This window comes from Lepisosteus oculatus, unplaced genomic scaffold (assembly GCF_040954835.1).
Source record: "Lepisosteus oculatus isolate fLepOcu1 unplaced genomic scaffold, fLepOcu1.hap2 HAP2_SCAFFOLD_52, whole genome shotgun sequence".
Classification (NCBI taxonomy): Eukaryota; Metazoa; Chordata; class Actinopteri; order Semionotiformes; family Lepisosteidae; genus Lepisosteus; species Lepisosteus oculatus.
The window spans coordinates 300,001-325,064 of NW_027168064.1; the positions used below are offsets into that span (position 1 = coordinate 300,001).

The 25,064-nt window shown below is 50.8% G+C and overlaps 5 non-coding genes and 3 pseudogenes across 5 annotated transcripts; 4 read left to right on the forward strand and 4 right to left on the reverse strand.

Annotated features, from left to right (window-relative positions):
- Positions 1 to 4,471: 4,471 nt before the first annotated feature.
- On the reverse strand, positions 4,472 to 4,551 carry LOC138230890 (U4 spliceosomal RNA; annotated as a pseudogene).
- Positions 4,552 to 4,781: 230 nt separating this feature from the next.
- LOC138230970 (U5 spliceosomal RNA) lies at positions 4,782 to 4,898 on the reverse strand. The gene has a single exon (XR_011186558.1). It is a non-coding gene; the product is annotated as a U5 spliceosomal RNA (small nuclear RNA).
- A 1,297-nt stretch (positions 4,899 to 6,195) lies between these two features.
- trnar-ccu (transfer RNA arginine (anticodon CCU)) lies at positions 6,196 to 6,268 on the forward strand. Its single transcript has one exon. It is a non-coding gene; the product is annotated as a tRNA-Arg (tRNA).
- Positions 6,269 to 8,883: 2,615 nt separating this feature from the next.
- Positions 8,884 to 9,002, forward strand: LOC138231007 (5S ribosomal RNA). Its single transcript, XR_011186592.1, has one exon. It is a non-coding gene; the product is annotated as a 5S ribosomal RNA (ribosomal RNA).
- Positions 9,003 to 9,638: 636 nt separating this feature from the next.
- On the reverse strand, positions 9,639 to 9,776 carry LOC138230828 (U1 spliceosomal RNA; annotated as a pseudogene).
- Positions 9,777 to 16,710: 6,934 nt separating this feature from the next.
- On the forward strand, positions 16,711 to 16,829 carry LOC138230796 (5S ribosomal RNA). Its single transcript, XR_011186400.1, has one exon. It is a non-coding gene; the product is annotated as a 5S ribosomal RNA (ribosomal RNA).
- Positions 16,830 to 17,465: 636 nt separating this feature from the next.
- Positions 17,466 to 17,602, reverse strand: LOC138230812 (U1 spliceosomal RNA; annotated as a pseudogene).
- Positions 17,603 to 24,542: 6,940 nt separating this feature from the next.
- Positions 24,543 to 24,661, forward strand: LOC138230995 (5S ribosomal RNA). The gene has a single exon (XR_011186580.1). It is a non-coding gene; the product is annotated as a 5S ribosomal RNA (ribosomal RNA).
- Positions 24,662 to 25,064: the final 403 nt, after the last annotated feature.

The following is a 25,064-nucleotide window of genomic DNA, read 5'->3' on the forward strand; positions in this document are numbered from 1 at the left end:
AGCCCTCAGCTCCTACACTTGATTATAATGCCGTTACGTGTCGAAGCAGGAATTTACGTCATCCTACCACTGCAACACGGGGAATAGAGGGAAATGAGCACACGCTACGTACGTCTCAATCACGCCCTAGAGTCATAAGGCGCATTGAAGGGTGCACCCCCATCATTAATCGTTGCGCCTCTGTGAAAGGAAAGCTCTTGAGCAGTCTTTGAAACAGCTCGGATGAAACACTTGATTGCTTCCATGTGCATCTGGAGCCCATTTCTTATTTTCACTTCACGCCGCCCAAAGCATTTCTAAAACATGAGATTCGCGTTTGGGAATGCGCCCTGCCCTACGAATAAAACAGGTCTACGGGTCTGAAACCTCCTCCACGGAAAACAGTTCTGTTGCGCTTTTGATTAAAGGGAGATTCGCTGTTCTTACTTTTTGATGACATAACACCCAAAGGGGCTTCTTTGGAGCTGGATTCCAACTAGCATCCTAAAGTTTCTTGGCGGTATCCTTTACAGTCCTCTGTTCGGTCGACAAGGGACAGAAGGGGGCAGCTTTCCTAACACACACAGTGCAATGTACTGTAGTGTTCCCGTTCATTGAATTCGCAGTTCTGCATCAGACCTCTAACTCGTTTCCTTAGCTTGGATTTAAGCCATGAAGCAGGCTTCTAGTGTATAAACGTCTAGAGGAATCACAAACTAATTGAGAGGCCATCATCCCAGGGGGAACTGACAAAGTCTATCCCTAAACACCTAGCGCAGTCTCTCGAGAGACTGTCAAAAATCGCTTTCTCCGTTTGCGTTGCAAGTAAGTGAGAACACAGTCTCAAACCAGAGCCACTTGGGAGCAGCGGCACGTAAATACTGTTACTGTCACTGCTCGATACTGACATTAGCCTACTATACCATGTTCAGCCACCGCTAGGAAATGTACGGCTCTAGTACCGGAGCAAACAACAGGAGGGCCAAAGGCGCACAGGCACACGTGTCAGACATGGAGAGCGACAAGGATGGGATTCAACCCCATGTGTGTGGAGCACAACGGATTAGCAGTCCATCGCCTTAACCACTCGGCCAACTCGTCGACGAAACTGGGCTGTCCTGACATGGGTTGGCGCACTCCAGTTGATCTTTTTCTTTTTTTTCCCTCATACTCGAGGGTCATTTTCCTGTTCCACATGCGATTTCAACATTTTCCTTGGGAGATGTCAAGCCAGCAAGCCACTGCTGTGGTTCAGTGGCCAGTGTGGAGTTCAGTGGCCCTGTTGTACACAGAAAGCACATTGAGCTCCTTGGACATGAAAAGTTCCAGATAAAAGCCATTTGTCATCCTTTCTCTTGGTGTCGATGTTGCTATTGTATGTAAAGGTGGCAACTTGCTCAGCGAGCAGGCGGAGCACACACCGAATGCAGATGTGTCTGAGTGGTGTGTCCAAGTGGCTGCAAAAGGACAGCACTCCTGGGGTGCCGTGGCTTAGTTGGTTAAAGCGCCTGTCTAGTAAACAGAAAATCCTGGGTCCGAATCCCAGCGGTGCCTTTTTTTGTTCTGTGTTCTCGAACAGAACTGGTCAGTATGGACAACCGCATACGTCTAGACTTAATTAAATGCAAGTATTCATTTCCTGTCTTGAACGACTTGTTTTTCTTAAAATGGATGCAACTTGCAAAACATGAAATACAAACCTCGCTAATCAGCGCTCACGGCTGGCAAAAAAAAAAGAAGTCAGCAATGTTTTTTTCTTTAACCTTAAGCCTGCTAATGGAGAAGAAACTAGTCGCCACATCACATACATCCGTTTTAACGATAAGAAGGTAACAACTATCCTCACTCCAGAGTAAATCTCACGTTGAGGGCATATTTTTTTCCACTTTACCATGAGTCGGGCTCAGCTGCAGAGAGGCGAGAGCAGAGCAATGAGGTCAGGGGGACAGGGGAGTCACACGCTGGCGGTTTGAACACGCGGAAGATCACTGAGGGATCCACAGTATGTGGACCCTCCATGCGCCATCATTCCACACTCCAGACTCTGAATCCTGCCATCCGAGTTAAGATCTCGGCGGAACCGGAGGCGCAGTTCTTTCTTAAAACGTAATCTGGTGAGCATTTCTAGAATCGTACTTGTATAGATGCAGCCTTTAATGTGTTGCTAGGTTAAAATTTATGACTTCTTGAACTTCAGTAGGCAACTGCCCTCTTGATTTCGGATTTAATTTCTTTATTACAGGGGCGCTTTTATGATGACAGAGTCATGTTCAGGTACTTTGCTTGATGGAGGAAGCTCATTTCGGACTCTGTGATCTGCTCACCTGGAAAGGTCTGCTGTACTACTACAAGAGAGAAGTAGAGTCTGGAGGAAGGGACAATTTTATGATGCTTTGGAAGGTAATGTTTTTTTTTTCTTTGAAATCGAAATGAATCAGAATATCAGTGCAAAAGACAAACTCTTGGTTTGGTTTAAAGAGATATGGTTTTAAAACAGACAAAATGTAGAAAACAGGTGTTTCTCACTTTTGGAAAAGAATGGACCGGGGGTAATATTTTACTAGTTGCAGGGCTGAGATCACTGGGTTACAGTCCTGCAGTGTCACACCAGGGCCAGTGGTGCAATGGATAATGTGTCTGACTATGGATTAGGAGTTTGGAGGTTTGACTCCTGCCTGGCGCTGGTTGTTTTTAAACACATCAGCCTACTCCCTAAGTAGCCTGTGCTACTTACTGCATTGTAATCGTACCCAGTAAGAGATTTCCTTCATGTAAATGAACTGCACCTGACAGCTTTAGAAAAACACCTGGGCTCAGTACGGTGCTGAGAGCTCAAGTTGTGTATAATGTAATAATTTAGGTAGAATAGATTCTAATAATATAATGATCCAGTGTGCTGCACTACTTCACTGTTTCACTGCTCTATGCCGTCTGGAAATAAATCCTCAGACTACTTACTGCCCTGGGCATGTACCAATAAATTACAGGAGCACATCTATATATCACTGCGTTGAAGCAGGAGACACAATCACTGCAAACACATCCTAAATACAGTGTTCCAGCACCTTTGACCTCATCCAGAACGTATCATTTCTTGAAAGGAATTGCTGTCCGAATGCACATCTGAATCCCAAACAGAATCTCTAGTAAAATCCGATCATTTGTGAAACAGGTAAATGTCTTAGGGGCCCATTCCTCATTCTCAAGACACATGTATGCAGTACGTACATCATGCATTGAGCAATAGGGATTAAAGACACCACAGGTAAGGTTAGAAGACATTCTGACTATATTCTAAAATATTGGACTCATATTCTTATGATGGCAGACATGATGCTGTGTTTAAAACCGGGGTTAATGGACATTATATGACTGTCAATTCTGTTTTGTTTTGGAGACTCTTGGCTGCCTATGTGGTACAGTGCAGCGTGAAGAAAACATTTTCCAAAACTGTGTCAGCTCAAAAGTTGTAAGAAAACCTTTCCAGCTGCTTTAACTCTCTTCATTTTTGTCATTTAATTGTCTGTCGGCACTATGTAGCAGCATTGCATGTCAACCCATCTCACCACGGAAAGGAACCTAACAGCTTTTGTAAGAGAGGAGAAAAGGACCTGGCCCGTACAGGACTCGAACCCACAACCTTGGTGTTATTAGCTCTAACCAACTGAGCTAACCAGCCTCACGACAGCAATCCTCTCTGTGCTGCAAAAAATCGAACTCAGGGAATTTCTTTTGCCCTCCTTTGAATTGAAAGCCGTGTAATTCAGTGTACGGGCTTTCTCGTGCAGTTTTATAGTTCTTGTAACCCAAATCCTACACTGGCGTGAAGTGACCCCCCATTTCACAGCATTTTTCAGCTGATTTAAAATGTACCTAAAGGAGAAGCATTATTGAAGACCATCAATTACCAAGAGCTTTTGTCAAAGGTTTTGGTGGTCATTTTTAATGACCACAGAGCGCTGTGACCTCGGTTTTACATTTCATCCAAGAGACAGCGCCCTTTTACAACACAGCGTCTCCGTCACTATGCTGGGGGATTGGGACCCGCACAGACCTCAGGGTGAGCGCCCCCCCACCGGCACCATTAACACCGCTTCCAGCTGGAAACTTTGTTTTTCCCTGTAGCTCACCCTCATCCGGGTACTGACCTGGCTAACACCTGTTTTGCTTCAGTGGGTTTTCAGTTGCGAGTTGCAAGGGGATGCAAGTGATGGAGCCACTCGCTGCAAAAGCCACTGCTTTGGCTGAGAATCGAACCAGAGCTTCCCGCATGGGAAGCGAGAATTCTACCACTGAACCAACAATGCTCACTGCCCAGTCCTTCAAAAAAGACGTTTTTTTGGTGCTCTGTTAAAAAAGCGTCGACATTACCTCTTTCAAAAGGCTTCACTTTCCTAGTCACATTCCAAGGCTCATTGAACCCGGGCTGTTTCCTCCAGCGGTATAGTATTGCAGTTAGACAGCACGATGCCTGCAAGACTATGTCACGCTCTGACGAGAAAAGTTTTCAACTAGCAATAATCGTGCCTCGGCTAAACCTCACAGGCTACGATACTGCCACTGCACAAAGCTGACGGTTGCCAGGCAACCGCGGAGATCCTATGGAAATCGTTATCAATCGTCTCATGGCATGTCGTTGCTGTAATGCTTCATATTTGCGGCCGGACACTTCCCGCCTCCCAGAGGAAAGAGCGCCAATCAGACAGGCGGAGACTGAGGACTCGCAGAGCAGACGGCCACAGTCGCCGTAATAAGAGCGATTGTGAGCGGTTTTGTTTTCTCTCTTTGACCAGCCCAGCTGCGCCCCACCCGAAGGCAGGGAAGCACAAAAATTGTATGGAACTCATTCATGCTCCTTTACTTGGAAATCTTTAGTAAAAGGCAAAAGATTTGTACGAGATGAAGAGAAACCAGAGTGCGTGGCTGGACAGCTGCAGGAGCCCAGGCCGCCTTCAAGGCCTCTGCCCTGCCGGTCGTGGTTGGCAATGCACCTGGCCTTACAAACGAGCCAGTGGGGCCCGTTCAGCTCCGGGCTCATCGCCTGCGGCTCTCGGCTTACCTGGCAGGGGAGATACCTTGATCAGCCTGTAGTTGGAGTAGTTGGATTGTTTTCTTGTTTTGTTTTGCGCGCTTACGAACGCCATGGAAAACGAAACAAAACTAAAGCCCTCGGCTCCTCCACTTGATTATAATCCCGTTACGTGTCGAAGCAGGAATTTACGTCATCCTACCACTGTAACACGGGGAATAGAGGGAAATGAGCACAAGCTACGAATTGTCTCAATCACTCCCTACAGTAGTAAGACGCCTGGAAGCGTGCACCCCCATCATTAATCTTTGCGCATCTGTGCAAGGTAAACTCTGGAGCAGTCTCTGAAACGGCTCAAAGGAAACACGTGATTGATTCCATGTGCATCTGGGGTTCATTTCTTATTTACATTTAATTCAAGGGAAAGGCTTGGGTCAGTTTCAGACGGCCTCCAACAGCGAGATTCAAGCGCCCCACCTTCAGCCCAATCTGCGCCGCCAGAACGCCAACGGCTCCTCTGGTCTCCAGGGTGCGGTTGTGACCCCGTAACCTAAAGTGTTGGTGGCAGACAAATGGAGACTAACAGGTGATGTCCTAGGACATGACTACATTGTGACACTCGGTGGGGATGGTGACCATTGCTTGGAAAAGAGTGCGAGGCCCCTTTAGAAAAACATTTTGTTAACAGGCATTCTGCCTCAGCCTAAACACCTATAGCTTGCAAAGCGCATGCTATTAGACAGGCACCTCTGCAAGACCTTAAGAGTCTCTTAAACTAGTGATAGTAAGGTGTTCCCAATGGGCGATGTTTGGCTTTCAAATCATCTCTCTGTGGAAGCGCCGAGATGCAACTGTTTAAGGCTTAGAAGCAGCTGACTGTTTCACTACCTAGCTGATTACTGTCAGTCAGGGAGCTCAGAGGTGAAAAGCCTGTCTGAGAGACAATTCGCCGTCAATCAGTTCAATATGTTCCGTACCAGCTCGGCGCACCTGAGATCATCTTGGTAGCCGTGTAGCTCAGATGAGTGAGAGCGTGTGTGTGTGTACCACCGTGATTGGATGCCGGTCCTTCTCAGGTCACAGTAAACCTTCTGCTGCCTAACTTTCCTAATTTTGGGGATCCCTTTGAAAAAGCAAAGGAAAAAAAAAACTGGCTCTTCATCAGCGTGATCGACCCAACCCAGTGTGCCCCAGTGGCCTAATGGATAAGGCACTGGCCTCCTAAGCCAGGGATTGTGGGTTTGAGTCCCATCTGGGGTGCTCCTGTCCCTTTTTGAGTGTACAAATGTCCTTGTGATTTGTGAAGCTGCAACCCCACCTTACTCAGTGAGCGTCTCTGCTTTTCTCTCACATACAGTTGGGAGAAAAACTTTTGTAAACAGCCCTTTGGAATGATGTGGATTTCTGCATGAATGGCTCCTAACATGTGATCTTATCTTTATCTAAGTCATAATAATTAATAAAGAGAGTCTGATTTAACAAACAACACACGCCCAACATTTGACATTGCTGTTTCTTTATTGACCAAATGGTTTAAACAATCAAGGTCATTGATGGAAAAAGTACGTGAACCCTTATATTAAGGAGCTAGTGGAACCTCCTTTATGACAAAAACCTCAACCCCCACTTTCTGTAGCGGCTGGTCAGACCTGAGCAGCGGTTAGGAGGTATTTTGGCCTATTCCTCTATGAAAAACTGTTTCAGTTCATGTATATTTTTGGGATGTCTTGCACTGAACGGCCTGCTTCAGATCACGCCACAGCACTTCAATGGGATTGGGGTCAGGACTCTTACTTGGCCATCCCAAAATACGGAATTTCTTCTGTTTCAGCCACTCTGTTGTTGATGTACTCCTTTGTTTTTGTCATGCTGCATGACCCAGCGTCTTTAGAGTTTTAGATCACAGGCAGACACCCTGACATTCTGCTGTAGAATTTCCTGATACATCTTGGAATTCATCGGTCCCTCGATGATTGCAAGCCGTACAGCCTCCGCTATGCTTCCCAGGTGGGATGAGGTTTTGGAGTTGGTATGCAGTGTTTTGTTATCTCCAAACATAACGCTGTGCACATTTACCAACAAGTTCAACTTTTGTCACATCTGTCCACAGAACATTGTTCCAGGAGTTGCTGTGGAACATCCATGTGGTCTTTAACAAACTTGAGAGGGGCAGTGGTGGTTTTTTTGGGGGGGAGAGCAGTGGTTTCACACACTCACACGCCACACTAACACTCAAAAGTGTGGGCAAAACGAGAAAACGAGCGCGCCGTTTCCTACACATCTGCAGTCGCCGTTGCGCATTCGCAGCATGTCCCGGGATGCAATTCGGCCTCATTTGCATAACTCCAGACCGGCAGATCGCCACGCAAGCTCGCGACGTGCGCCTGCCACACACCGAACAAACCTTTTCAGCAATTTCCAAAAAACGGGCCTGCTCGCCTGCCCACAAGGCTCCGTCTCTTACCTGCTCTCCAGAGCCTGCTGCCTTCTGTGCTTTTCTCTCGGCACCGCTGCAGCGCACACAACTCCTGCAGCGGGAGGGGGGGAGAAAGTTCCCGCGCTCCGCCGCAGGGAAGGCTCGCTCCGTGCGCACACGTCCTTTCGATGCCAGTCCAACAAGTGCTCCGCATTAGCTGCGTCGGGGCTCCGGCGTGTCGCACCTCACCTCACCTCGCACTGCCCCCTCCTTGAATGTCTGCCGCTGGGCATGCCCCGCTCTCCTCCGCCTTATCTTATCGCGTGTGAGCACCGACAATGGCCACAATGCCGGGGAATGGCACCTGTAAAGTGTTAATTGGGGCACAGGAACAGCCCGTCTCGTCTCGGGGGGGCCGGCTTCAGAGACAATACAGCAAACACAGCGGGGCGGGGGAAGAAGACGACACCACACATGCGGGTACATTCAGCTCCGGCGGGAACGAGACATTTGTCGGTCTTTTCAAGTGCCGAGAGCCGAGCAATCCTTCACTTGTATCGTTTCTCCCCGGTGACTAGATCTGGCCCTGCGACTCTCGACTGGGCTCACCCCCGGGGCAGCCCAGCAGGTGTGAGCCTGGCCGGCACCCGGATGGGAGATTCCACCCCGGAAAAGCTCCGGTTGCTGCTGCTCCTGCAAGAGGTGTGACTGGGACCAGTAGGGAGCGCTCACCCTGCGGGCTGTGTGGCTCTCTTACGCCCCAGCCTCCTGATGGCGACACTCTGCTGCACAAACAGAGGTCAAACCGAGGTCCCGACCCTCCTTGGCCATTAGGAAACCCCAGGGCGTCTCTCAAAAAGAGATGCCGGGGGTGTCCCTCTGGTGTAAGTGCTCCCCTTTACCCATCAGTCGGGGTCTCCTCCTAATCCCCGTCTCACCTGTAACAATCAATGACGAGGCCCCCCTGTCCGTGAGATTTAGTACTCGCGCAAGAGACCGGGGGCAGAGCGCGAACGCGGTCCCCCGCCCCCCACAAAGTGCGCGCTCCGGGTCCTGCAACACAGCGGAAGGGCAGCGAGAAGGAGCCTCTTGCTCTGACGCCGCAAGGCCACAAGAGGGCGGAGGCGCCGCGCGCCCGGCCGACGTGTTGGACCGGTGCGCTTTACGTGCTGAAATAAACACGCGAAAGCCCCGAAATGTTTCCAGAGTGCTGTGCACTGGAGGTTTTTGTCTGGTGAAGACTTGCCTGGTGCTCCTCCGTGCAGATTGTTTGTCCTCCTCCAGTGCGGGACGAGCCAACACAAGGGAGCGCATTCGCCAACATCCAGGCACGCAATGCGATTTGGAAAGCAGCTCCTTTCCAAAGAGTGGCACACGAACGATCCTTCAGTCCCGCTCGGGGGGCACGGAACCCCCGCCACACACAGCTTCAAGTAGCGAGTCAGGCGCCGGGGCTTTCGCTTACGGCCACACCACCCTGAACACGCCCGATCTCGTCTGATCTCGGAAGCTAAGCAGCGTCGGGCCTGGTTAGTACTTGGATGGGAGACTGCCTGGGAATACCAGGTGCTGTAAGCTTTTGCTCTCCCGGCCAGCAGGGGTCGCCGTTGGTGCCGTAGGCTTTGGGAGGAAAACCTGCAGGATGGAAAGGTGATCTATAGCCTCATCTCTAGAGATGTTTTGTTGCTGTGGCATGTGTGTGACCCATATTCAAAAAAAAAAACCCGTCTGTAAAACGAATATCGAAGCTGCCTCTAAATCTGCAAATGAAGATGAGTCGATAAACCACTCGTTTTTCGTATAACTAGACATATATTCATTTGTTACCGATTTCATTCATTGAGCACGGATACAATAGAGGTACAGCCATTCACTGTTTGACATGTCTGCACTGGTACAGAACCGAGCAATCAGAAAACGGGTGAAACTGTCTTTAGACTCAGCATACAGTACCGAGGCCCCCCATGACCAAATAAAGGCTAACCTCGATAATCAGCCTAAAGAACGCAGACTACAGCAAAACGACTGACTTTGAAAAGGGAATGAACGTCCGGAAGGAGTAGTGGAACTAGCTTGAGATGCTTCTCCGGACCCCTAACTAAAAGCCAGCGAGAACCAGCAGCGGCGTCCACTCCTGTCGAACCGGGATCCTTCCGCAGCCACGCAGCTCGTGGTGTCCTAACCCTCCCGTATCTGATTTTGGACCAAGCACATCAGGGGAGAGCGCGAACGCAGTCCCCCACTACCAGAAATTATGCAGTCGAGATTCCCACATTTGGGGAATTTGCAGGGGTCAGCACAGCCGGAGTGCAATGGCCGAGCCTCGCCCTGGGTGAACCGATTTTTAAGAACTTTATTTTCTTTTCACAAAAAAATACAGGAAATCACAAATCAGAAAGCTTTACATTAATATACATACTTAAAACAGTATATATGATCACATCTCATTACATTTTGACACGGTAACAGTTACATAGCAACAATTTTCTTTTTTTCTGGTGCAAATCACATTCTTTATTTAAACATGATAATGTTTTTCACAGTTTCTTGAGATACTGTCCAATGCTCTCTATTTCCCACAGATTTTCTGCTTCCTCCCTCCCTTCTCTCCACAGATCTCTGAGGTAATAGTTCTCTCGGGTGATGAACAGGGCCAGGCTACCTGCTGCCTTGACTGGGACCTCGATGCCTTTGAACAGCCCCATGTTCCTCACTCTCCACAGGGCGTCTTTCCCACTGTTCACCACGGCCCAGATCCTGTCAAACACGTCAGGGGGAAGTTTGACAGGAGAGATGCCGTATATGATGAAAGCAGCGGTCAGGGTAAATTGGGGCGAGAGAGCCTGCAACCAATCTTCAAACTGTGCCCAGAAGGCCTTAGCAAAAAAGCAGGACCACAGGAGATGGGTCACAGTCTCCTCCTCGCCGCAGCCCACCCTAACGCAGCGAGGGCTGGGGGTGAGGCCCCTACGGTACAAGAAAGTTCGTACCGGTAAGCACTGGTGGACGACACTCCAGGCTAAATCTCTGTGAATGTTGCACAGAAATTTAGAGGATGTGTGTTTCCACACCTTCCTTGTTTGGGCTGATGTTAAAATGCCCACAGGGGTCTGCCTATTGTTCTGGGGTGCTACGAAATCTTCCAGTTTTTGGACGCTGACATCTCGGAGGGGAATATGGCCAATTGGGTGAGATCTTAGAAAACTTTTAACTGTCCCATAAATTGCAGGGCATGTGTCAGAGAGTGGGACGTCCAGCTTGGGTCTGACACCCCACACTCTGAACACCTCCCTACCTACCCAGAGCCTGGAAAAATAAGTCCAGGTACGCGCTGCAGGTGCTGTTGCAAAGCCTCTCAGCACAGAGGCCAGGAAAATGCACAGCAGCTTCGTAGCAATATCTGGGACAGACTTCCCCCCTGAGGGTAGCGGCCTGTACATTATTTCCCTTCTGAGTCTTTCCTGCTTCCCACCCCATAGAAATTGAAACATCAATCTCCTCAGCACCGCCGCAACACGGTGTGGGATTGGGAAGGTAGAAGCCAGAAAATTCAAGACAGGCAAGAGCTCGGCTTTGATGACCAGCACCTTCCCTGTCATGGTGAGGTCTCGGTCCTTCCATTGCATCAGTTTTTTGTTTAAGATTGGCAATTTGTTCTGCCAATTTACTGTTCCCATCTCTTCTCCAAAATACACCCCCAGGACCTTAATTCTCTTCTCTTGCAGCCTGAGATCATGTCCTTCTTTTGGCTCCCTCCAGTTCTGATAAAAAATCTCACTCTTAGATGTGTTAATTTTTGCGGAGGAAGCCAAAGAGAACCGATCACAGCACTGCAGAGCTCTGCTAATTGAGGCATTGTCAGAGAGGAGCAGGGTGACGTCATCCATGTATAGAGATGTCTTTACCTCTCCTCCCCCACTTCCAGGCACTGGTATCCCATTAATGGCCTGATCCTGGCGCAAGGCACAGGCTAAGGGCTCCATAGCCAAAACGAATAACAAGGGGGATAATGGGCAGCCCTGCCTCACCCCTGAACAGACTTCAAAGGTGCGTGATCTATTGCCATTAACCATGACTCTGCTGTTGCTACCTGTGTACAGCAGGTTAATCCACTTTCTCATGATGGGGCCAAACTTCATGTGCTCAAGTACCGATGTTAAGTACTGCCGGTTTAGGCGGTCAAAGGCCTTTTCTAGGTCTACACCTAAAATGCACAGAGGGAGGGAGCGATCCTCAGAGTACAGACAGACATCCCTCAACAAGGCCAGGTTGTCGCTCATCAGGCGTCCTGCTATCCCACAAGTCTGTTCTTTCCCTACCAGTGAGGCCACTACATTTTGTAGGCGCAGGAAAAGGGCTTTGGACAGGATCTTAGTGTCCACGCCTAACAGGCTGAGGGGTCTCCAGTTCTTTATGTCATTTTTTGCTCCTTTCTTAAACAAGAGAGAGATAGTGCCTTCTCTTAAGGAGTCAGGCAGCAATTCTGTCTTGTAGCTTTCCTCGAATAGGAGCAGTAGCGGATCCTGAAGCAGATCCCAAAAGGTGCAATAAAATTCTTTAGGGAGCCCGTCAGCACCCGGAGTTTTCCCCTTCTGTAAGCTCTCCATAGCCTGTCTCAGCTCTTCTACTGTCAAATCCCTCTCAAGTACTTCCCTATCTTCTTCACTCAAAATGTTTTCTAGCTTTGAGGTAAAAAAATGAATATCTTCATCTTTTACCTCTGTAGAGCTGTACAGTCTTGAGTAGAAGGCCTCGGTGCAGGAGAGGATAGCACTCGGCTCTGTTCTCTCTCGTCCCTCCTCATCAACTACACTTTCCATGACAGTCTTGGAGCCTACCACTTTCCTGAAAAAGAAGCGAGTACACTTCTCATTTTCTTCCAAGAACTGCATTCTGCTTCTTAACAGCACTCCTCGACTACTTTCTTCGGCTATGCTCCGGATGTCCTTTTTTAAAAGGGCGATATCCTCGAGCACATCGAAGCCACTGTGCAGCATCGTGTAGAGACGCTGCAGCTGCCTCTGTTTCCTGGCTAGCACTCCTCTCCGTCTGGCAGCAGCCTTCCTTCCCTCAGCCATGAAAAAGGCCTTTGTCCTCACCTTCACCTCCTCCCACCACTCTCCTACTGACCCGTACAGACACTGCAAGGACAGCCACTGTGATAGTTTCTCCTTGTAGCGGGATACTACCCCCTCGTTCTCTAGCAGCTTTGTGTTGAGTTTCCAGAGGCCTGGGCCAAAGACAGTCCCGCCCTGGAGTTCCACTCTACACCCTAAAGCCTGATGATCTGAGAAGAAGACAGGCTGAAGAGTGACACCAACAACTTTCACTCTCTCTGAGACAAAGCAATAGTCAATTCTGGAGCTGCTATTCCTCCCTGACCATGTATATCCTGCTGTTGTGGGATATATACATCTATATGTGTCTGAGAGTTTAAAGTCTTGAACTAAGTTTTGCAGGGCCAGTGAGCTGGAATCCAATTTTATCGGCGAGCTAGACTGCCTGTCTGTGTGCTCTAAGATACAATTAAAATCCCCTCCCACTATCACGTCTGTGCTGCATAACAATAGGGGGGAGAGTGCCTTGAGTAGCTCCACCCTTCCTCCTACGTCAGTAGGGCAATACACATTGATTAGCCGCAGGTTAACGGTCCCCCATTCCACATCCACACACAGCAACCTGCCATCTATGACCCTCTGAATACTTTTCAATTTGAATGCCCATCCTTTGAAAAGAATGGCCACGCCAGAGGCTCTGTTGTTATTGTCCCCTGACCAAACAGAAGGCCCTTTATCCCACCTATCTTCAAAACTTTTATACCTCTCTTGATAGGCTAAAGCACACTCCTGCAACATCAACACATCTCCCTCTCTCTGCTGGAGGTAATCAAAGACAGACTGGCATTTAACTCTGTCATTGATACCTCTTGTGTTAAGAGAAATTATGTTAAGAGCCATATTACGTAAGAAAGTGGAACCAGTCTTTACAAAACACATTTCTCTTCGGTCTCACCTGTTACCTTTTTCTTTTTCTTTTTCTTCTTACCAATTTCCTGCCAGCCATCCTCTGAATGAGCCTTCATCAGGGTGGCAGCAGTAAAAGCGTTCACAGAGTCCATTTCAAGGAAGGGGGTAGAGGGAGGGGTGGAGAGGTTCCAGCTGTCCCCATCGCCATGCTCTCCTTCCTCCTCGCTCGGGGAGAAAACAGAGTCATTTTTTCTTTTCCTCAAGTCCAGCTCCTGGGAGCACTGAGGGGAAAGGGGTGCAGCCGATGCACCAGTCTCCTCTTCCCCCTCACCCACCAGCTGCTGCAGATCCTCCGTGATGGACTGTATGGAGGAGAGGAGGGCATCTGTAGCACTTGCAGAGTCTGAGAAAAGCAGCTCTGCTGAATCCTGGGTATCCTCGCTGGACCCGCTCCACCGGGGGGCCCCACACTGGCCCTCGTTCTGAGGAGCAGGAGTGGGGGAGGGGTCCTCGCTGTTCTCGGGGGTTTTCAAACCCTCGTGCTTGTCTGGTGCAGTCTGCGGTTGTGGGGGCGTAGTGGATTTCTCTTCCACCAGCCCCGGAGCCACAGCAGGACTGATCCTGGCTGGAGGCTGAGAGTCTTTGTCCAACAAGGGTTCTTTGTTTGACTTGTTGTTTGCTTTGGATTTTCGGGCCGGTTTGGCTGAAACAAGCACTGCCTCATCCTTTCTCATTTTGAGTTTATTGGCGTAGGCGTGAGGGCAGTTCTTAAAAACGTGTCCTTCCGAGCCACATAAATTGCACTTTGGCAGCATTGAACAGTCAGAGGCTAAATGTCCCTGTTTGCCACAGGTCTTGCAGCATTTCACAGTGCAGGACGATGCCAGGTGTCCCACAGCACCACAGCGCCGACACACCTTTGGTTGTCCCACATAAAACACATAGCCATTGCAGGCGCCCAGCCGGATTGTAGAGGGCAGGTGCCTTAAGCCTCCATTTACGCTGTCCGGTAGCAAGCGAACCTCGAATTTCCTTGCTCCTGTTTTTATACCATCAACATCTCTAACCTCAGTTCCATGGTGGACGGTGCAGTACTGGTTAAGCCAGGTGTGAATGTCCTCCGTCTTTGCCAGTTCCGAGAACATAACAACATGCACCGTTTTCCTCTCTCTCTGTGTCAGAGGCTGCAAGTTGATCTTCTCAAGTGCAGGAACTTTGCCTCTTTTTGCCTCAAACACATCCACGCATTGTTCAAACAGAGGATAGGTAGCAAATACAACCTCAAATGCTTTCTGACCTGGGAGAGCGAAGATGAAATCCAAGTGCCGAGGTTCAAAGCCAAGTTCCTTCTGTAACACTTTTCTGCTGAACTGCATACGATCCATGAAGAGGTCATCCAAGAGCTCAAAACGTACAGCATTCTTACGGGATCCAAAGGTTGCCATTTCAAAAACCGCAAATCGAACACTGCTTCCAACAAAAGAAAAACAATCCAACTACTCCACCTACAGGCTGATCAAGGTATCTCCCCTGCCAGGTAAGTATGAGTTAAACAGGCCCCTGCAAGCGGCCCGCACCCACAGCACAAATCGCGCAGCCTAGGCCACCTCCTCGCCCCGCACGCCACCGCCTCCTGCTGGGCCCACTCTTTCACACACTCACACGCCACACTAACACTCAAAAGTGTGGGCAAAACGAGAAAACGAGCGCGCCGTTTCCTACACATCTGCAGTCGCCGTTGCGCATTCGCAGCATGTCCCGGGATGCAATTCGGCCTCATTTGCATAACTCCAGACCGGCAGATCGCCACGCAAGCTCGCGACGTGCGCCTGCCACACACCGAACAAACCTTTTCAGCAATTTCCAAAAAACGGGCCTGCTCGCCTCCCCACAAGGCTCCGTCTCTTACCTGCTCTCCAGAGCCTGCTGCCTTCTGTGCTTTTCTCTCGGCACCGCTGCAGCGCACACAACTCCTGCAGCGGGAGGGGGGGAGAAAGTTCCCGCGCTCCGCCGCAGGGAAGGCTCGCTCCGTGCGCACACGTCCTTTCGATGCCAGTCCAACAAGTGCTCCGCATTAGCTGCGTCGGGGCTCCGGCGTGTCGCACCTCACCTCACCTCGCACTGCCCCCTCCTTGAATGTCTGCCGCTGGGCATGCCCCGCTCTCCTCCGCCTTATCTTATCGCGTGTGAGCACCGACAATGGCCACAATGCCGGGGAATGGCACCTGTAAAGTGTTAATTGGGGCACAGGAACAGCCCGTCTCGTCTCGGGGGGGCCGGCTTCAGAGACAATACAGCAAACACAGCGGGGCGGGGGAAGAAGACGACACCACACATGCGGGTACATTCAGCTCCGGCGGGAACGAGACATTTGTCGGTCTTTTCAAGTGCCAAGAGCCGAGCAATCCTTCACTTGTATCGTTTCTCCCCGGTGACTAGATCTGGCCCTGCGACTCTCGACTGGGCTCACCCCCGGGGCAGCCCAGCAGGTGTGAGCCTGGCCGGCACCCGGATGGGAGATTCCACCCCGGAAAAGCTCCGGTTGCTGCTGCTCCTGCAAGAGGTGTGACTGGGACCAGTAGGGAGCGCTCACCCTGCGGGCTGTGTGGCTCTCTTACGCCCCAGCCTCCTGATGGCGACACTCTGCTGCACAAACAGAGGTCAAACCGAGGTCCCGACCCTCCTTGGCCATTAGGAAACCCCAGGGCGTCTCTCAAAAAGAGATGCCGGGGGTGTCCCTCTGGTGTTAGTGCTCCCCTTTACCCATCAGTCGGGGTCTCCTCCTAATCCCCGTCTCACCTGTAACAATCAATGACGAGGCCCCCCTGTCCGTGAGATTTAGTACTCGCGCAAGAGACCGGGGGCAGAGCGCGAACGCGGTCCCCCGCCCCCCACAAAGTGCGCGCTCCGGGTCCTGCAACACAGCGGAAGGGCAGCGAGAAGGAGCCTCTTGCTCTGACGCCGCAAGGCCACAAGAGGGCGGAGGCGCCGCGCGCCCGGCCGACGTGTTGGACCGGTGCGCTTTACGTGCTGAAATAAACACGCGAAAGCCCCGAAATGTTTCCAGAGTGCTGTGCACTGGAGGTTTTTGTCTGGTGAAGACTTGCCTGGTGCTCCTCCGTGCAGATTGTTTGTCCTCCTCCAGTGCGGGACGAGCCAACACAAGGGAGCGCATTCGCCAACATCCAGGCACGCAATGCGATTTGGAAAGCAGCTCCTTTCCAAAGAGTGGCACACGAACGATCCTTCAGTCCCGCTCGGGGGGCACGGAACCCCCGCCACACACAGCTTCAAGTAGCGAGTCAGGCGCCGGGGCTTTCGCTTACGGCCACACCACCCTGAACACGCCCGATCTCGTCTGATCTCGGAAGCTAAGCAGCGTCGGGCCTGGTTAGTACTTGGATGGGAGACTGCCTGGGAATACCAGGTGCTGTAAGCTTTTGCTCTCCCAGCCAGCAGGGGTCGCCGTTGGTGCCGTAGGCTTTGGGAGGAAAACCTGCAGGATGGAAAGGTGATCTATAGCCTCATCTCTAGAGATGTTTTGTTGCTGTGGCATGTGTGTGACCCATATTCAAAAAAAAAAACCCGTCTGTAAAACGAATATCGAAGCTGCCTCTAAATCTGCAAATGAAGATGAGTCGATAAACCACTCGTTTTTCGTATAACTAGACATATATTCATTTGTTACCGATTTCATTCATTGAGCACGGATACAATAGAGGTACAGCCATTCACTGTTTGACATGTCTGCACTGGTACAGAACCGAGCAATCAGAAAACGGGTGAAACTGTCTTTAGACTCAGCATACAGTACCGAGGCCCCCCATGACCAAATAAAGGCTAACCTCGATAATCAGCCTAAAGAACGCAGACTACAGCAAAACGACTGACTTTGAAAAGGGAATGAACGTCCGGAAGGAGTAGTGGAACTAGCTTGAGATGCTTCTCCGGACCCCTAACTAAAAGCCAGCGAGAACCAGCAGCGGCGTCCACTCCTGTCGAACCGGGATCCTTCCGCAGCCACGCAGCTCGTGGTGTCCTAACCCTCCCATATCTGATTTTGGACCAAGCACATCAGGGGAGAGCGCGAACGCAGTCCCCCACTACCAGAAATTATGCAGTCGAGATTCCCACATTTGGGGAATTCGCAGGGGTCAGCACAGCCGGAGTGCAATGGCCGAGCCTCACCCTGGGTGAACCGATTCCGATTTTTAAGAACTTTATTTTCTTTTCACAAAAAAATACAGGAAATCACAAATCAGAAAGCTTTACATTAATATACATACTTAAAACAGTATATATGATCACATCTCATTACATTTTGACACGGAACCAGTTACATAGCAACAATTTCTTTTTTTCTGGTGCAAATCACATTCTTTACTTAAACATGATAATGTTTTTCACAGTTTCTTGAGATACTGTCCAATGCCCTCTATTTCCCACAGATTTTCTGCTTCCTCCCTCCCTTCTCTCCACAGATCTCTGAGGTAATAGTTCTCTCGGGTGATGAACAGGGCCAGGCTACCTGCTGCCTTGACTGGGACCTCGATGCCTTTGAACAGCCCCATGTTCCTCACTCTCCACAGGGCGTCTTTCCCACTGTTCACCACGGCCCAGATCCTGTCAAACACGTCAGGAGGAAGCTTGACAGGAGAGATGCCGTATATGATGAAAGCAGCGGTCAGGGTAAATTGGGGCGAGAGAGCCTGCAACCAATCTTCAAACTGTGCCCAGAAGGCCTTAGCAAAAAAGCAGGACCACAGGAGGTGGGTCACAGTCTCCTCCTCGCCGCAGCCCACCCTAACGCAGCGAGGGCTGGGGGTGAGGCCCCTACGGTACAAGAAAGTTCGTACCGGTAAGCACTGGTGGACGACACTCCAGGCTAAATCTCTGTGAATGTTGCACAGAAATTTAGAGGATGTGTGTTTCCACACCTTCCTTGTTTGGGCTGATGTTAAAATGCCCACAGGGGTCTGCCTATTGTTCTGGGGTGCTACGAAATCTTCCAGTTTTTGGACGCTGACATCTCGGAGGGGAATATGGCCAATTGGGTGAGATCTTAGAAAACTTTTAACTGTCCCATAAATTGCAGGGCATGTGTCAGAGAGTGGGACGTCCAGCTTGGGTCTGACACCCCACACTCTGAACACCTCCCTACCTACCCAGAGCCTGGAAAAATAAGTCCAGGTACGCGCTGCAGGTGCTGTTGCAAAGCCTCTCAGCACAGAGGCCAGGAAAATGCACAGCAGCTTCGTAGCAATATCTGGGACAGACTTCCCCCCTGAGGGTAGCGGCCTGTACATTATTTCCCTTCTGAGTCTTTCCTGCTTCCCACCCCATAGAAATTGAAACATCAATCTCCTCAGCACCGCCGCAACACGGTGTGGGATTGGGAAGGTAGAAGCCAGAAAATTCAAGACAGGCAAGAGCTCGGCTTTGATGACCAGCACCTTCCCTGTCATGGTGAGGTCTCGGTCCTTCCATTGCATCAGTTTTTTGTTTAAGATTGGCAATTTGTTCTGCCAATTTACTGTTCCCATCTCTTCTCCAAAATACACCCCCAGGACCTTAATTCTCTTCTCTTGCAGCCTGAGATCATGTCCTTCTTTTGGCTCCCTCCAGTTCTGATAAAAAATCTCACTCTTAGATGTGTTAATTTTTGCGGAGGAAGCCAAAGAGAACCGATCACAGCACTGCAGAGCTCTGCTAATTGAGGCATTGTCAGAGAGGAGCAGGGTGACATCATCCATGTATAGAGATGTCTTTACCTCTCCTCCCCCACTTCCAGGCACTGGTATCCCATTAATGGCCTGATCCTGGCGCAAGGCACAGGCTAAGGGCTCCATAGCCAAAACGAATAACAAGGGGGATAATGGGCAGCCCTGCCTCACCCCTGAACAGACTTCAAAGGTGCGTGATCTATTGCCATTAACCATGGCTCTGCTGTTGCTACCTGTGTACAGCAGGTTAATCCACTTTCTCATGATGGGGCCAAACTTCATGTGCTCAAGTACCGATGTTAAGTACTGCCGGTTTAGGCGGTCAAAGGCCTTTTCTAGGTCTACACCTAAAATGCACAGAGGGAGGGAGCGATCCTCAGAGTACAGACAGACATCCCTCAACAAGGCCAGGTTGTCGCTCATCAGGCGTCCTGCTATCCCACAAGTCTGTTCTTTCCCTACCAGTGAGGCCACTACATTTTGTAGGCGCAGGAAAAGGGCTTTGGACAGGATCTTAGTGTCCACGCCTAACAGGCTGAGGGGTCTCCAGTTCTTTATGTCATTTTTTGCTCCTTTCTTAAACAAGAGAGAGATAGTGCCTTCTCTTAAGGAGTCAGGCAGCAATTCTGTCTTGTAGCTTTCCTCGAATAGGAGCAGTAGCGGATCCTGAAGCAGATCCCAAAAGGTGCAATAAAATTCTTTAGGGAGCCCGTCAGCACCCGGAGTTTTCCCCTTCTGTAAGCTCTCCATAGCCTGTCTCAGCTCTTCTACTGTCAAATCCCTCTCAAGTACTTCCCTATCTTCTTCACTCAAAATGTTTTCTAGCTTTGAGGTAAAAAAATGAATATCTTCATCCTTTACCTCTGTAGAGCTGTACAGTCTTGAGTAGAAGGCCTCGGTGCAGGAGAGGATAGCACTCGGCTCTGTTCTCTCTCGTCCCTCCTCATCAACTACACTTTCCATGACAGTCTTGGAGCCTACCACTTTCCTGAAAAAGAAGCGAGTACACTTCTCATTTTCTACCAAGAACTGCACTCTGCTTCTTAACAGCACTCCTCGACTACTTTCTTCGGCTATGCTCCGGATGTCCTTTTTTAAAAGGGCGATATCCTCGAGCACATCGAAGCCACTGTGCAGCATCGTGTAGAGACGCTGCAGCTGCCTCTGTTTCCTGGCTAGCACTCCTCTCCGTCTGGCAGCAGCCTTCCTTCCCTCAGCCATGAAAAAGGCCTTTGTCCTCACCTTCACCTCCTCCCACCACTCTCCTACTGACCCGTACAGACACTGCAAGGACAGCCACTGTGATAGTTTCTCCTTGTAGCGGGATACTACCCCCTCGTTCTCTAGCAGCTTTGTGTTGAGTTTCCAGAGGCCTGGGCCAAAGACAGTCCCGCCCTGGAGTTCCACTCTACACCCTAAAGCCTGATGATCTGAGAAGAAGACAGGCTGAAGAGTGACCCCAACAACTTTCACTCTCTCTGAGACAAAGCAATAGTCAATTCTGGAGCTGCTATTCCTCCCTGACCATGTATATCCTGCTGTTGTGGGATATATACATCTATATGTGTCTGAGAGTTTAAAGTCTTGAACTAAGTTTTGCAGGGCCAGTGAGCTGGAATCCAATTTTATCGGCGAGCTAGACTGCCTGTCTGTGTGCTCTAAGATACAATTAAAATCCCCTCCCACTATCACGTCTGTGCTGCATAACAATAGGGGGGAGAGTGCCTTGAGTAGCTCCACCCTTCCTCCTACGTCAGTAGGGCAATACACATTGATTAGCCGCAGGTTAACGGTCCCCCATTCCACATCCACACACAGCAACCTGCCATCTATGACCCTCTGAATACTTTTCAATTTGAATGCCCATCCTTTGAAAAGAATGGCCACGCCAGAGGCTCTGTTGTTATTGTCCCCTGACCAAACAGAAGGCCCTTTATCCCACCTATCTTCAAAACTTTTATACCTCTCTTGATAGGCTAAAGCACACTCCTGCAACATCAACACATCTCCCTCTCTCTGCTGGAGGTAATCAAAGACAGACTGGCATTTAACTCTGTCATTGATACCTCTTGTGTTAAGAGAAATTATGTTAAGAGCCATATTACATAAGAAAGTGGAACCAGTCTTTACAAAACACATTTCTCTTCGGTCTCACCTGTTACCTTTTTCTTTTTCTTTTTCTTCTTACCAATTTCCTGCCAGCCATCCTCTGAATGAGCCTTCATCAGGGTGGCAGCAGTAAAAGCGTTCACAGAGTCCATTTCAAGGAAGGGGGTAGAGGGAGGGGTGGAGAGGTTCCAGCTGTCCCCATCGCCATGCTCTCCTTCCTCCTCGCTCGGGGAGAAAACAGAGTCATTTTTTCTTTTCCTCAAGTCCAGCTCCTGGGAGCACTGAGGGGAAAGGGGTGCAGCCGATGCACCAGTCTCCTCTTCCCCCTCACCCACCAGCTGCTGCAGATCCTCCGTGATGGACTGGATGGAGGAGAGGAGGGCATCTGTAGCACTTGCAGAGTCTGAGAAAAGCAGCTCTGCTGAATCCTGGGTATCCTCGCTGGACCCGCTCCACCGGGGGGCCCCACACTGGCCCTCGTTCTGAGGAGCAGGAGTGGGGGAGGGGTCCTCGCTGTTCTCGGGGGTTTTCAAACCCTCGTGCATGTCTGGTGCAGTCTGCGGTTGTGGGGGCGTAGTGGATTTCTCTTCCACCAGCCCCGGAGCCACAGCAGGACTGATCCTGGCTGGAGGCTGAGAGTCTTTGTCCAACAAGGGTTCTTTGTTTGACTTGTTGTTTGCTTTGGATTTTCGGGCCGGTTTGGCTGAAACAAGCACTGCCTCATCCTTTCTCATTTTGAGTTTATTGGCGTAGGCGTGAGGGCAGTTCTTAAAAACGTGTCCTTCCGAGCCACATAAATTGCACTTTGGCAGCATTGAACAGTCAGAGGCTAAATGTCCCTGTTTGCCACAGGTCTTGCAGCATTTCACAGTGCAGGACGATGCCAGGTGTCCCACAGCACCACAGCGCCGACACACCTTTGGTTGTCCCACATAAAACACATAGCCATTGCAGGCGCCCAGCCGGATTGTAGAGGGCAGGTGCCTTAAGCCTCCATTTACGCTGTCCGGTAGCAAGCGAACCTCGAATTTCCTTGCTCCTGTTTTTATACCATCAACATCTCTAACCTCAGTTCCATGGTGGACGGTGCAGTACTGGTTAAGCCAGGTGTGAATGTCCTCCGTCTTTGCCAGTTCCGAGAACATAACAACATGCACCGTTTTCCTCTCTCTCTGTGTCAGAGGCTGCAAGTTGATCTTCTCAAGTGCAGGAACTTTGCCTCTTTTTGCCTCAAACACATCCACGCATTGTTCAAACAGAGGATAGGTAGCAAATACAACCTCAAATGCTTTCTGACCTGGGAGAGCGAAGATGAAATCCAAGTGCCGAGGTTCAAAGCCAAGTTCCTTCTGTAACACTTTTCTGCTGAACTGCATACGATCCATGAAGAGGTCATCCAAGAGCTCAAAACGTACAGCATTCTTACGGGATCCAAAGGTTGCCATTTCAAAAACCGCAAATCGAACACTGCTTCCAACAAAAGAAAAACAATCCAACTACTCCACCTACAGGCTGATCAAGGTATCTCCCCTGCCAGGTAAGTATGAGTTAAACAGGCCCCTGCAAGCGGCCCGCACCCACAGCACAAATCGCGCAGCCTAGGCCACCTCCTCGCCCCGCACGCCACCGCCTCCTGCTGGGCCCACTCTTTCACACACTCACACGCCACACTAACACTCAAAAGTGTGGGCAAAACGAGAAAACGAGCGCGCCGTTTCCTACACATCTGCAGTCGCCGTTACGCATTCGCAGCATGTCCCGGGATGCAATTCGGCCTCATTTGCATAACTCCAGACCGGCAGATCGCCACGCAAGCTCGCGACGTGCGCCTGCCACACACCGAACAAACCTTTTCAGCAATTTCCAAAAAACGGGCCTGCTCGCCTGCCCACAAGGCTCCGTCTCTTACCTGCTCTCCAGAGCCTGCTGCCTTCTGTGCTTTTCTCTCGGCACCGCTGCAGCGCACACAACTCCTGCAGCGGGAGGGGGGGAGAAAGTTCCCGCGCTCCGCCGCAGGGAAGGCTCGCTCCGTGCGCACACGTCCTTTCGATGCCAGTCCAACAAGTGCTCCGCATTAGCTGCGTCGGGGCTCCGGCGTGTCGCACCTCACCTCACCTCGCACTGCCCCCTCCTTGAATGTCTGCCGCTGGGCATGCCCCGCTCTCCTCCGCCTTATCTTATCGCGTGTGAGCACCGACAATGGCCACAATGCCGGGGAATGGCACCTGTAAAGTGTTAATTGGGGCACAGGAACAGCCCGTCTCGTCTCGGGGGGGCCGGCTTCAGAGACAATACAGCAAACACAGCGGGGCGGGGGAAGAAGACGACACCACACATGCGGGTACATTCAGCTCCGGCGGGAACGAGACATTTGTCGGTCTTTTCAAGTGCCGAGAGCCGAGCAATCCTTCACTTGTATCGTTTCTCCCCGGTGACTAGATCTGGCCCTGCGACTCTCGACTGGGCTCACCCCCGGGGCAGCCCAGCAGGTGTGAGCCTGGCCGGCACCCGGATGGGAGATTCCACCCCGGAAAAGCTCCGGTTGCTGCTGCTCCTGCAAGAGGTGTGACTGGGACCAGTAGGGAGCGCTCACCCTGCGGGCTGTGTGGCTCTCTTACGCCTCAGCCTCCTGATGGCGACACTCTGCTGCACAAACAGAGGTCAAACCGAGGTCCCGACCCTCCTTGGCCATTAGGAAACCCCAGGGCGTCTCTCAAAAAGAGATGCCGGGGGTGTCCCTCTGGTGTAAGTGCTCTCCTTTACCCATCAGTCGGGGTCTCCTCCTAATCCCCGTCTCACCTGTAACAATCAATGACGAGGCCCCCCTGTCCGTGAGATTTAGTACTCGCGCAAGAGACCGGGGGCAGAGCGCGAACGCGGTCCCCCGCCCCCCACAAAGTGCGCGCTCCGGGTCCTGCAACACAGCGGAAGGGCAGCGAGAAGGAGCCTCTTGCTCTGACGCCGCAAGGCCACAAGAGGGCGGAGGCGCCGCGCGCCCGGCCGACGTGTTGGACCGGTGCGCTTTACGTGCTGAAATAAACACGCAAAAGCCCCGAAATGTTTCCAGAGTGCTGTGCACTGGAGGTTTTTGTCTGGTGAAGACTTGCCTGGTGCTCCTCCGTGCAGATTGTTTGTCCTCCTCCAGTGCGGGACGAGCCAACACAAGGGAGCGCATTCGCCAACATCCAGGCACGCAATGCGATTTGGAAAGCAGCTCCTTTCCAAAGAGTGGCACACGAACGATCCTTCAGTCCCGCTCGGGGGGCACGGAACCCCCGCCACACACAGCTTCAAGTAGCGAGTCAGGCGCCGGGGCTTTTGCTTACGGCCACACCACCCTGAACACGCCCGATCTCGTCTGATCTCAGAAGCTAAGCAGCGTCGGGCCTGGTTAGTACTTGGATGGGAGACTGCCTGGGAATACCAGGTGCTGTAAGCTTTTGCTCTCCCGGCCAGCAGGGGTCGCCGTTGGTGCCGTAGGCTTTGGGAGGAAAACCTGCAGGATGGAAAGGTGATCTATAGCCTCATCTCTAGAGATGTTTTGTTGCTGTGGCATGTGTGTGACCCATATTCAAAAAAAAAAACCCGTCTGTAAAACGAATATCGAAGCTGCCTCTAAATCTGCAAATGAAGATGAGTCGATAAACCACTCGTTTTTCGTATAACTAGACATATATTCATTTGTTACCGATTTCATTCATTGAGCACGGATACAATAGAGGTACAGCCATTCACTGTTTGACATGTCTGCACTGGTACAGAACCGAGCAATCAGAAAACGGGTGAAACTGTCTTTAGACTCAGCATACAGTACCGAGGCCCCCCATGACCAAATAAAGGCT